Here is a 15,000-nt window from a genome sequence, read left to right on the forward strand (position 1 = left end):
AAATTCTCAACTAATGCTAATAGGTTAACTTAATCCTCATGAGACTAATGAATGCAAAAAATAAAATCCACATTAGAATTTTCTATCCTCTTATAGGCGTCAGGGTCCAAAATCTATGTAACGTCGCCTTGTTTCACATTCTCATCAAAGAATTTGAGTGCTCCGTTGAAATTCTTCCTCTTTGATATACGCTGTGTCTTGGCTCGATCCATCTTGACTAGCAGGGTGTGTAGAATGTTTAATCAAATTTCCCTCAGCCATGGGTAGCAGGAGTTGAATTGTATGGATTAGGTAGATGCAAAAACACCAATGCCACTTGAATACTTTATTGAGTAACATTCAGCCTGTAAACAAGTTACCTAGTTAAAACTCACCCCTAAACTGTTAAAGAGATGGACTCAAAATATAATCCTAATAAAATATGCAATACAACACAGCAATATTCGTAAAATCCTATATAAAATGTAAAAAGAGTTTTGTACACAAAACACAGCAATAATACTAAATCTATTACAAAATACAAAACGTACAGCTTATCCAACTATAACATTTCCAAATCCATCATGAATATGAGAACATGTGGCATAATCAATACAATAACTTACACCTTGGCGCTCCATATCCAATTCCCACACATGCTTAACCGGTGTTGTGCTGGACATACACCTCTCCCAGTACACCCTGGATGTACACCTCTTTAGATGAATAAAAAAGAACAGAAATCACATTACAATTGCACACCTGGCTAGGAAGGTAACTTACACCTGTCAACACAAACACAGAAATGACGGGTGGCAGCTGGCCCCTACCTCCTAAAATGCCCAACCAAACACCATCACCTTTCCCAATAAGTTATAATATTCCTAAAATTACTTTTAATTTGTTTAACTTTCATTTTCTATGTTATATAAAGTTACAAATAACATATAAAATTAATGATATTTTTAATTACATCATAAACTCCAACCCCCATAACTCAAAATGTTTATGCCACTCTTCAACCGGAAGTAAAACTATCAGTCTATGAGCAGACCGTTTAATGAACATAGCGGTTTGACTTTTGTACTGTTGATATGGTTTATGCACATTATACTTCAAGGTTACGTCTCGTACTTGACCATCACCTACAAGTACAGCGACGACAACTTCAGCCATTTTACATGCACCCTTAACAATATAGTTTTCCTCTATAAGTACAATATCACCTGGTCTCAAATTTCTATGCTGATTATGCAATTTTTGCCAATATATAAGTGACGAAAACTATTTTCCATGCCATCTCTTCTAAAAAAGAATTCACTATCTTGTTCATGAACTCAAAATTTTGTCTTGGATTATTACTTCCGTCCCATAATCCACTTGGGACTCTGACACTTGTATGACCTAAGAGCAAGTCATTGGGGCAAAGATAAATGTCCAAACTGAAATAAAACCCTGGTTTGAGACCTATTGGACGGCTATTTATTAAATTAGCAACCTCAATCTTACAAGTCTGAAGCTCACTCTATGAAAGAACATTAGTACCAACAGACAATAGTATTTCTATTCACATAATTTATCAGAGATTTGCTGCATCCATTCTCCAATGGAGCATCTGCAGACTATTTTAATTCTATTTCCTCCTTCAAGCTATGTTCCCCACTCAATGAACATCTCCCATATTTACAACCACTACATCTAGGTATAGATGAGGTTCTAAAATTTTCATCTGAAGAAAAATCTGATTTTTTTGAGAGGCTCTCGTTGTATCGTGATATGATATCATTGACCTCAATAGCTACAGTCATGTGGCTAATCTTTACAGTTAAGAAACTCTTTATTCCTATTCATAACTGCATATGAACCTCTTACACACATTCAAAAATTGTTTTGAATTAGCTGTATGCAATCAATGGTTCTAACCCCTTGCAGTATCATGCTACTGTAATAAGAGCCAATTAACAAATCTACCTTGCCTGTTGGTCGAACAATTTTCACTCGTGTACACCAAATAATCTAGCTATAAATGTGGTGTTAATTTCTGTAATGTTAGATGTAATTTCATTGATACCACAAGATTTAATAGTCCATTCAGTACCAGTAAAATCAGTAATTGGAACCTTATAAAGTTTACTTTCAAACAGCTCAGAGCTATTCCCAACTTAAGTTACAGTGGGACTTACATCTTTACCTCTCAAACCCAACTTGTTTGCCATCCCATGCGTAATCATGGTTAAATTTGAGCCTGGATCCCAAGATGTTGCTACCTTTTGCCTTTTACTCTGCATACGACCAATCATCAACAATACTCCATCCCTCGACAATAGGTTAGTTGATCCCTGTACTTGACTGGTGAAAACATTCTGTACAAACAAAGAATGGAGAATAGGGTTGTGAGGTCTGCCGCATACTTCATTATTTTTATCTTTAACATGACATAACTCTCTGTTCAGACAGTCACCACTGACATGCCCCTTTCGTAAGCAGAGGAAGCATATCTATTGCTCTTTCACAGCTCATACTTAGATTTATTAAGCAAGTTCTGAAATCATGAACAATCTAAAATTCTATTAGAAGCTGTCGTATGAAACCAACAGTTCTTAATAATGCTAGGTTACTCATTAGGTCTACTCCTAGCTTGACTTGATAAGGTTGAAACCATTAGGTTCAGGTTTACAATATATTCATTAAATTGCCATTGTTGTGATTCCTGGTTTTTTCTTACTGCTTATTTTGCTTCTTTCAAGTTACCTAAATAACAATAATCATCAAGAGTCACACTGTGCAATGTTACCGTATCAGTGGTTGCACTTGACCTCACTTCTTGCACATAATCTATTACTTTCCTTTGTTTTTCTAAAAATTCTAATAATTTTTCAAATTCCGTATCACTTTGGGATTCACTAGCTTTTAACGCTTGATAGGTGGGGTGGGTCGTATACGACCTGGTGAGGTTAAAAAAAAAAAAAAAATTTGCCTTAATTTTTTCTCCGTATTGGTTGCGAGTGATATCGACCTGCGGGATCTCAATTTAATGTGCACAGCAGTTGGGGAGGACGCATTTTATCCCAGCTATTTTCCTTGTGCTATTTATGAGATACCCCCGGGTCGAGCTCGACCCACCAATACCTAATTAAGGTAAGTTGTGTATTAACAAAGTTTTTATATAATCATCGAATATGCAGTAGTGTTTAGGTGTGTATAAAAAAGGATTGTTGTAAAGTGTTTGTGAATGTCTTCTACGCCGTATGTTTTAAAAAAATAGTTTATGATTTTTCCTCTTTTTGTAAGTTTCTACCTTTATGATAACTTAATTATGGTCATTATTTTATTTTCTTTAATTTGCAAAATAATCTATATACTTCATTCTAGCTACCATAATATTTTTATGCAAATCTTCGAACAATTATATGAGTAAATAACTCTTTAATATTGACATATCTTTCTACATTTCAGGTAGTAGATTTGGCCTTTTAAGATGGTGTGGTTGGCGGTTATTTTGTGAGCATGTCCGACAGGTAACCTGGCATAGATCTATATATTTCTCTTTTTATAAAATTTCTGATATTTTCATGTATAGATACCATGGTCAGTAATGGATCTAAGGATTTTTCTTGAAAAATTTTATAATAGAACTAAGCAAAAAAAAAAAAAGAAAAAAAATATAAAAATATATAAAAAATTGCCCCTTTATATAACACTAAATAATATCACAGTGCAATTTTTTTTACCCCTTTTTATTGTGCGATAATAATGCAATATCTTTCAAAAATTTCAGCCACTAACTATGTCATTTACCTACCCAAAATAAATTTTGAATAGAATAGATGCTTTTGGCTAAAAAAACCATAATTTTTCTCATTTCAGAAAACGTTGCCTTGTGGTTTGTCCCGCCCCTGGATCTCAGAAAATGGTGCTCAATTACATTGAAATAAATGCTTAGAGTAGTTTCAGCGTATTTCCATATATAAATTTTAGGTCAATATTTTTGTAAAGTAATTTTTTGTATACTTATTTATTTTAATTTATTTGTAATAAATATTTTTTAGGACTTAGCATTCAATTACTTTTTTGAAGATTGAAATATTCTTTGAATTTTTTTTATATATTAAAAGATTGTGAATTGTCTTGAAAATAACTTTTTTATGATTTTTTTTAGGGGGGGCCTTGGGTTGAGGTCGACACATCAAAACCTATCCAAGGAGGTGAAATAACGATACCTATCCAGGGTTAAAACCCATTTCATTCTCAATTGTGGTGATAAAAGCTTTTTTACTAAGCTAAATACAGGACTGTTATTCATTTCTGATTTAAGATGTAAATTACACATATCAAGCCATCTCCTCTGCACAGTATTTACCAATTCTATAAGTTTTTTGTTGTTGCCTTCTGGCACAGGCTTAAGGGTTCTTATCTCGTACAAAAGCAAGTCCATTACCTTTGTTACATTTCCAAATTTTTCATCAAGTCTGTCCATCATCTTAAGGAAATCCTCATCAACCCCAAGTACCACTTTCAAGGATTCACCTAACAAACACCACTTAAAGACAATTATGGATCCTCCATATAGTTCTTAATTATTAATCTGTCAAAGTCCTTTCTGAAGGAGTGGTACCTTCTTAATTGCCCATCAAATCTAGGAGGTTTAAGCTTCTTAACTATAAATTTTGCATTATCGATTCTTGCTTATCCTTTCCCAGTCTATTTTCTCAGGTACTTGAGAATGTGCCCTACATTTCAGCCTATACACTTCAGTTGTAAAATCCTCAACCAATGCTAATAGGTTAACATAATCCTCGTGAGACTAATGAATGCACAAAATAAAATCCACATCAGAATTTTCTATCCTCTTATAGGCGTTAGGCTTTAAAATCTCTGCCTAATCATGTTGCTTCACATTCCCATCAAAGAATTTGAGGGCTCAGTTGAAATTCCTCCTCTCTGATATACCCTGTCTTGGCTCGATATATATATATATATATATATATATATATATATATATATATATATATATATATATATATATATACATATATATATATATATATATATATATATATATATATATATATATATATATATATATATATATATATATATATATATATATATAAGGATGAAGAGGACAGCGAGAACACTTCGGATCATCTTACATATTTATTCTACACCAACGTTTCGGAAATCCATTCCCATCATCACGGCTACATAAAACACGAAATTATGTTTACATTAGAAATTATTGATACATTTTTTGCTTAAAATTGCTTTGGTATCCAGAAAAATATAAAAAAAAAACAGTTAAAAAAATAAATATACAGAAACTTAGATGGTATATAAAAACATGTAGCTAACTGAGGTCCTTTACAATTATGATAATAAAAACACTTGTGATCAAAATAGTATGTCAAAAAACAAAAATATACTTATATACAAATGAATGATCAAGCCTAATGACAGAAGATGTGGCTGAAAACAATAAGAATAATTGAAAAAATTCTTGAAGAAAATGCTTTAACTACGAACAAATGAAAAGAGATCAACAAGGGATGATTGGTAATGGTAGTTAGGCAATATGCAATAGTGTGGAGGTAGTTTGATTATTTAAGCAAGGAAACAGCTTCTCTTGGAATCTCTTTACACACACACACACACACACACATATATATATATATATATATATATATATATATATATATATATATATATATATATATATATATATATATATATATATATATATATATATATATATACATATATAAAGAGAGAGAGAGAGAGAGAGAGAGAGAGGGAGAGAGAGAGAGAGAGAGAGAGAGAGAGAGAGAGAGAGAGAGAGAGAGAGAGAGAGACTACCATCATTAGATAGTTATATATATATATATATATATATATATATATATATATATATATATATATATATATATGTGTATATATATATAGAGATAAATATATATATTTCTATATATTTATATGTATATGTATATATATATATATATATATATATATATATATATATATATATATACATATATATATATATATATATATATATATATATATATATATATATATATATATAAACATATATATAAATATATATATATACATATATGCATATATATGTATATGTATGTTTATAGAGTATATATATATATATATATATATATATATATATATATATATATATATATATATATAAATATATATATATATATATATATGTATATATATATATATATATATATATATATATATATATATGTATATATATATATATATATATATATATATATATATATATATATATATATATATATATATACATAGAGAGAGAGAGAGAGAGAGAGAGAGAGAGAGAGAGAGAGAGAGAGAGAGAGAGAGAGAGATACTACCATTAGATTATTATTGGGTCTTTTGACTGGCCACACATTGGATCCTTCCCTTTGGTTACGGCTGATCTTCCTTTTACCTATATATATATATATATATATATATATATATATATATATATATACACCGAAAAATCCTGCCAATTTTCACATTTTTCCTCTGCCTCCCTGCACCTGACAGCGCTGAGATTACCAAACAATTATTCTTCACTTGAGGAGTTAACAACTGGCTAGAAGAGACTTTTTAGCTATGGGAAGCAGCTCTCCCATGGGAAACTCCAAAATCAAACCATTCTTCTTTAGTTTTGGGTAGTGCTATAGCCTATGTACCATGACCTTCCACTGCCATGGATCATAGTTTTCTTGGATGAAGATACAATCAGGCTCTCTTTTTTTTTCATCTTATTTCTCTCTCTCATGTTTTTTTCAAGTTTTTATAATTCATATATGAAAGATCTAATCTAATGTTGTTATTGTCCTCAAAATATTTTTTTTTTTCATAGTTTATAACTTCGCTTATAGCCTTTTTTTATTCACTTTTTTCCTTTCCTCACTTGGTTAATTTTCCCTGTCGAAGCCCATGGGCTTATAGCATCCTGCATTTCCAATTAGGGGTATAACTTGATCGTAATAATGATAATTATGTATATATATATAACGGATTTTGAGCGAAGCGAAAAATCTATTTTTGGGTGAGATGGCCATGTCGTCCTGATGGAAGTTCCTATAGGGTAGCTTCCTAGGGTATATTACAAGTTCCTATAGGGTAGCTTCCTAGGGTATATTACAACTACGGCGATATTCCCAGAGAATTTACCTTAAGGTACCAGAATTCTAACTCCTGGAGCGAATATCCCTCCTGAAAGGGATATCGCGACATATCAGAGGACGTATTCTTGACACGCCACATGGCAATCTGCATCCCGAACAGAGATTTCGTCTCACAGGGGGCAATTGGCAAGAAACGAATTCGGGAAAGAAAAAGGGGGAGCCGCTCCCAAGGCTCCCTATCTCCCGATTCGTAAGCGTGCCTGGCACCAATCCTGGCGCCATCTGTATTCCTTGTAGCGTACACGAGGTGCTACAGATACTGTATGTAGGGAGGGGTCCTACAGCCCTTTCTTAGAAAGGCAAGGGCGGGTCCATCAGGACGATATGGCCATCTCACCCAAAAATAGATTTTTCGCTTCACTCAAAATCCGTTTTTTGGTCTCAAGCCATGTCGTCCTGATGGAAGTATACCAGAGCATTACTGTATCTGTGGATTCTCAGAACGTGCCGTACTCCCCGGATGTAATTTTTCCCGGTCGACTAGACCTAGAGACCTAAGATGTTACCGTTATATATCTTTTCAACTAACTATAAACCATGTTAGAGCTTCCTGCCCCCTACAGGGAAGAGTCCTACTAGACTCTGGAAAAGTCTCGAAGAGTACATATACCTATGTATGAATACCAAGCAAGCTAATATAGTGGTCTCGCCCTATATTAAGTAAAGCATAGTTTGTAAAGAACCACTGCGTCAATATGAAATATCGACCAGTTCTCCGCACAATACTTGTATTGGACAAAGGTTTATATCCGCATAGGAGGAAACTAGTAAAACCGCCATCGTCCCCTTATGGGACGGGGTCCTCCCGTTAAGGGAAAGCATAAACCAATGCAACATAGCTTGCATAAAGGAACAATTCTATTAGAATTATCCCAGATAAGGTACATTGAATGAATGCTCAATTATACCAATAAATTGACACAGGTGAAGGAGACGCAAGGTTCTCAAGAACAAGTTCATTAACAGACAATAAACAGACAGGTTAACCACAATATATATATATATATATATATATATATATATATATATATATATATATATATATATATATATATATATATATATATATATATATATATATATATATATATATATATATATATATATATATATGTATATATATATATATATATATATATATATATATATATATATATATATATATATATATATATATATATATATATATATATATATATAAGAAGATAACCCAAAACTTTAAGCATAAGTATGATAGTAAACAGAACTTGTTTATCTGAAAGAAAACACATTAAATGCCACTTTTAAGATACCGAGGTATCAAAGTCATAAAAGTCTGTATTACAAATCAATGATATTAGCGTTAGAAACGTTCGGCACACATGTCTGCACTTATGCTAGGTTCACCTTTGGAAATGGAACAGTCTACATGGGCAACTCAGTGCCCTCACTTAGTTTGTAGTACGGTATGTAACTACACACTCACCCTGGAATTAATCGTCCCAATTAAAACCACTGTTCCTCGCAGAGTTAAACAGTAGGGTTAACGACTCGCCCCACTGCTACCACAGATCTCTTCAGTTCCTCTACTTGCTTCGCATAGTGGCGAAAGAACACTCTGGAAGACTTCCAGCCAGTGTATGAACGGAGATGTTCAAAATCCATACAATTAAAGAAATTTAAGGATGAGGCAACTTTCCTCGGATCGTGACCTGCGGGTGTACTGTCAGGATCCGCTCTGCGAATAAAATATGTGATTTTCGCTCTGAGTTGATTCAGAGATAAATTTGAGCCTGATGTTTCTCCCCTGAATAGTTGACCACCCTTGAAGTCTGAAGTTCTATGAAGATAGACCTTTAGGCATTCTACTGGATATAGAGATGCATCTTCTTTCAGAGGGCAGATTCTCCAGGGACCCCACCTGTTGGTGGGTAACTCATTCTTGGCGAGAAACGTAGGATCCGGAAACAGGTTCAGTTCTCCCCCATCCAGGAACTGAACACGACCTGCCTCTCTCGAGAGGGCTACAATCTCACTAACCCTGGCCCCGGACGCGAGAGCAAATAGGAAAATAACTTTTTGTGTCAAATCCTTTAACGCACACTCTTCATTGCACAACAGAGAAGCGAAATGAAGAACTTTGTCTAAAGACCATGAAATGGCCTTTGGAGGTGCTGAAGGTCTGAGCCTAGCGCAGGCTTTCGGAACTTTATTAAAGAACTCGTTACCTAGGTCGACCTGGAAGGCATATAGAATGGGTCTTGTCAAAGCAGACTTACACGCTGAAATCGTGTTAGCTGCCAATCCTTGACCATGGAGGTGGATGAAGAAAGATAAGCAGAAGTCTGTCGAGATCTCCTGCGGATTCTTCGCCTAGACAAAGGCCACCCATTTTCTCCAAGATGACTCATATTGCCTTCTAGTAGATTTGCACTTATATTCCTCTAGGAAGTCTATGCTGGCTTTCGAAATCCCGAAACGCTTTCTCACCGCTAGGGAGAGAAAATCATGAGCTGCAGGGTTCGGGTTTTCTGCAATGAAGCGCAGACAGTCGACTTCTGGACTCGCTGGGTCAGAACTGGATCTGGTAGCGGTACAAACTTCAGCTGTAGTTCCAATGCCAGGGGGAACCACACGCTGTTCGGCCACTTGTGGGCTACTATTGCCGCTACCCCCTTGAAGGATCTCAGTTTGTTGAGGACCCTCAACAGAAGGTTGTGAGGAGGGAACAGATAAATCCTGGACCCTCTGTTCAAGTTGAGGGACATCACGTCCACTGCTTCCGCTAAGGGGTCCTCGTACGGGGACACGTACAGGGGCAACTTCTTGTTGTCTTTCGTCGCAAAGAGGTCTATCTGCAGTTCTGGGACTTGACTCAGAATGAAGGAGAATGATCCTGCGTCTAAGGATCATTCCAACTCTATCGGTGTGAACCTGGATAGAGCGTCCACTCTCACATTGTGGACTCCTTGAAGGTGAACTGCCGACAGGTACCACTTCTTCTTTTCCGCAAATCGGAAGATGGCCAACATCACCAGGTAGAGAGGTGGTGACCTCGATCCTTGTTGATTCAAGCATCTCACAACTACCTCACTGTCTATCACCAACCTTATGTGGATCGAGTGACGCGGGGAAACTTTCTTTAAGGTAAGGAGCACTGCCATAGCTTCTAGAAAGTTTATGTGAAAGGTCTTGGATAGCTTGGACCAAGTCCCCTGGACTTTTTTCCGATGAGAGTGACCTCCCCATCCCTCCTTCGAGGCGTCTGAGTGAATCGTCACCGACGGGGGAGGTGGCTGAAGAAGAACCGACTTCTTTAGAAGTCTGGCTTGGGACCAAGGCCTGAGAAGAGTACGTAGCCGAAGCGGAACTGGTCTTCTCAGATCTCTTCGCACGATTGATGCATAACTTCTCCAAACTCCGGTTGCATCCTTTAGCTGTGCTCTTAGCACTGGGTCTGTCACCGAAGCAAACTGGAGAGAGCTCAGTACTCTCTCTTGTTCGCGTCTTGATATCCTTTCGGAATCTAGAAGTCTCTTGACAGAACCCGCTATCTCCTTCCCTTTTCTTCGCCGGGATGGAGAAACGGTGTGACAAAAGGTCCCAGTGGATTCCCAGCCACTGGAACTTTTGAGATGGAGAAAGTCGAGACTTTTTATCTGTTGATCTTGAAACCTAGGTACTGTAGGAACTAGATCACTTGATTGGAAGCTTGCAAGCATTCTGTCTCGGATGCTGCCCACACCAACCAGTCGTCCAGGTAGGCTACTACCTGAATTCCCTTTAGGCGTAATTGTTTGAGAGCTACGCTCGCAAGCTTCGTAAAAATCCTTGGGGCTATGTTTAGCCCGAATGGCATGGCTCTGAAGGCGTATAGTCTTCGTTGTAGCCTGAACCCTAGGTAGGGGGAGAGTCGACGGTTGATTGGAATGTGCCAATAGGCGTCTGACACGTCTATAGAGACAGAATATGCCCTCTTGGGCAGTAAGGTCCTTATGTGTTGCAGTGTTAGCATCTTGAATTTGTAATACACTATGAACTTGTTGAGTGGCGACAAGTCCAAAATGACTCTGAGCTTTTCCGAGTCTTTCTTGGGAACACAAAACAGCCTCCCTTGGAATTTGATGGACTTCACCTTTCGGATCACATTTTTCTCCAACAGTTCTTGAACGTACTCCTCCAGAACGGGGGTGGAGTGTTGGAAAACCCAAAGGCCCGGGGGTGGAGTGCTGTACCAGCTCCAGCCCAGTCCATTCTTGAGTAGGCTGTGGGCCCAGGGATCGAAGGTCCACCGATCCCGAAATTTCAGAAGTCTCCCTCCTACCGGTATCCTCCCACTTGGACTGCCGTCCCGAGGTCTTGCCTCCCTGACCACGACCACCCCTGAATCCCCTTCCCCTTGAGGGGCGCCCAGACGAGCCTCTGGCTGCCCCTCTAGGCTTTGCTCGAAAGGAAGTAGACTGCCCTTCGAACGATGGGGTGAATGCCGTGGACTGTGTCGACACGGCTTGGGGTACCCACTGAAAAGTGGTCGGGGTTTGTGCCACGATCTGGGGCACTGGAGGCAATGGCAATTGCAGTTGCTGTTGCTGTCTAAAAGGCTTGGCAGGCCGAGACGGTAGCCTAGTCCTCCTAGTCTTCCTCTTTGGTTGAGGACCTTCATCCGGGGAAGACTTTCTTTTGATAGCCAGGCCCCACTTCTGGAGAAGGTTTCTATTCTCCAAGGCGGCCTTATCAACTACTTCTTTGACCAAATCGGTAGGGAAAAGGTCTTTGCCCCAAATGTTGGAGGAGATTAGTTTCCTTGGCTCGTTCCTCACCGTAGCCGAGATGAACACGAACTCCCTACAAGCTCTCCTCGCCTTGACGAAGTCATAAAGGTCCTTCGTCACTGTGGCCAGATGAGTCTTGGCCACCACCATGAACATTTCATGGACCTTGGGGTCACTTGCCATCGTCTCGAGAGTAGTCTGAAGAGACATTGAGGCAGCCAGTCTTTCTTTTGTCTCGAACTCTCTCTGCAAGAGAAAGTCAGACAGCTTAGGGAGGTCCTCGCCGAACTGACGTCCGGCGATATCAGCCTCCAACTTCCCAACTGAGAACGAAAGATGGACGTCCTTCCAGTCTTTGTGGTCCATAGGTAGGGCCAGCGACAAGGGTTTACACTCCTTCAGGGAGGGGCAAGGCTTGTCGGCCTCGACTGCTTTTAGTACAGCCGCAAACCCTTTCTGTAAAAAGGGGAAGGCTCTAGCAGGAGAGGACACAAAGGAAAGGAGCTTCTTGCTCAATGCAGCTACTTTTGAGTTAGAGAAGCCCCTCTCTTTCAACGAGGATGAAAGCAGAGCTTGAGCCTTAGTATGGTCCATCACTATGACCTCCTTCGGCTCTGTCTCCTCCTTTGAAGCTGGTTCCTTCCTCAGCCGGACACATGGTTTAGCATCTGAGTACAAGGGAAGGTCTTTCACATTAAGCCTTTTCTGGGGCCCATGTGATTCTGCAAGGCTCTGCATCCGCAGTTCCATTGCAGCCGCCTTCTCCTGATTCTCCTTCTGCATTTGTTGGATCATTCCAACAATAGAAGAGAGGGCCTGACCCAGCTCTACTGGGAGACCGGCCGATGTTGAGGGAATAGGCTCCGGAATCTGAACCGGAGTAGCCGACACCTCGTCGACCTCTTCCTCTACGACGTCCGGGGCTTGAACTTCATCCTGGCCTTCTGCCAGGAGGTCTTCTTCCAAACGCTCGTCCACGTCAGACATCCTGTCATCTAACTGGATGTCTTGCATCGCGACCGCGACTTCAGCATCCACCTGGATCTGACTTTGGGGGATCTCCTCTTGAGGCTGGGGAATCACAGCATCAGCTGATGCCTTAGGGAAAAGATACGCCCTCATCTTCTCACTTGGAAGATAAGGGCCAGAGGTGTTCTTTTGGAAGCTCCTTACCCAGGTACGAAGCTTCTCCCTTGCTATATCCCTTGATTCCGCCGTCCTAGGGGAATCAAAGGCCTCAGTAATCAGGTTAGTGCACACAGTATTTACCTGAGGGTCCCAATACTGGAGATCATCCTTGGAGACAGCGCATGCTGCGTGTCTCCTACAAAACTCATGTCCGCAGAGATTCTTGCTGCGGACGTTGCAGAAAACATTTCCGCACTTCGGAAGGTCCTCCTGTAAAGAGAAGAAATTTCCATGAGTATCAAGTGAACTATGTATCACTGGATATGCATAGTATAGCATAACAATTCAGAAAGGAAAGACACACACTTGTGTTTCCCTCACAACCTATTGTTGCAGCCTTCCAGATAATAAAATCAAATGGTTAATCTCTTCTAGAGTAACCAATGCAAAGTTTCCAGAGGAAACAGGTGGAGCTCACACCTAAGCAATGATTTTAAAATCCTGGATAATAGACAGGAAAGAACTCACTTTCCTATCTGTAGGGCAACAGCAAAGGACTTGTGCAAGAAAACACAAAAGTGTTAGAACACACCATGCTGTACCAAAACCCATACTATAGTTTTCTTCTTACAGTATCTGTTATACTGAAGAATACTGGTACAGTATAGGAGGTTATGTGCCGGCCGGCACTTACCGGCTGGCACACACCATAACTAGCTTTAAAGTATACTACTTAACAGCTATAAGGCGGCAGAACGCTGGTTCAAATGCATGTGCCGGCCGGCAGTAACTGCCGGCCGGCACAGCCAATGTCGGTCGGCAATGACTTCTGACCGACCACTACACAAGGTAGTACCCGGCTGCCGGCCACACTCTTGGCGACCGGCAGACAAGGGCTGACAATAGCCGGCCGGCAGAGGTACAGGACCGATGCCAGCCGGCAGCAAAAGAACCAGAGGACTACAACTGCCCGGCTGCCAGCCTTATAGGCCGGCAGCCGGGTCGGGTACAGCACTAAAAGAAAACAGAATGGATGCCGGGATAAGAGTGTACACTACCTCCAAGCCCGGCAATCCGAAATAGTGCATATAAGGAAGGGGAGAATCTAATTCAGGCTTCCTGACCAATGCCGTCTGACTCTGCAGGCAGGCATGGATGAGGGACCAAGGGAGGTCCGGGCAGCACTCAAAACAGAAGACCCTTGCCGGTCAGCAGCTCTGCCGGCCGGCAAGGGACTGAGTCAATTCCACATCCTAACCTATTCTAAGTCCAGATGTAGAATGACGTACAGTACTGTAATGGCTAGGCCTTTACAGAGATAGAGGGGGAAGGGACAAAAGAGGGTCCTACCAACCTTGTTTTAGTGACGGATCACCCGCAGCTAAGAAACTCATCTTAGCCTAATGGAGATCCAAGGGGGGAGGCCAGCAATACTTGCCAGCTCCCAGAGCACCAAAGCAAGGAAGGTGTTGCTACTCCCAGGGAAAGAAACTTATCCTCCCCCGAGAACAGCAACAAGGACTAGTCTGGTAGATCACAAAAGAAGGAATCATATCCACAGAAACCTTCGGTAGTGACCTAAGGAGGCTAAGCCACCTTTGTCTGTGTCAGGCCAGCGAGGGAGACTCTACCTCAAGCCAGACAAACACAGACTCAGACTAAAAAACTCTGTTGTTCTGTCCCTCTTTGAACCAGACTTACTGGAACAGGAAGGTACAGTAACACCCCAGTATAGTTTTATCGAAAATAAATTCGGAAAAAACCACTTAGGGATAAGCCCAAGGCTTAAACAGAGGGAAAGGGATTGCATACCTTCTCCGAAGAAAAAAAAGCAACCGGGGAGTATGAGAAAGTATACTAAGGCTCCATAAGCAACTTAGCCTAGGCACCAAGAGAATCGATTACCTAAATCACCGAAACTC

This window comes from Palaemon carinicauda, chromosome 10 (assembly GCF_036898095.1).
Source record: "Palaemon carinicauda isolate YSFRI2023 chromosome 10, ASM3689809v2, whole genome shotgun sequence".
In the NCBI taxonomy this organism is placed as follows: Eukaryota; Metazoa; Arthropoda; class Malacostraca; order Decapoda; family Palaemonidae; genus Palaemon; species Palaemon carinicauda.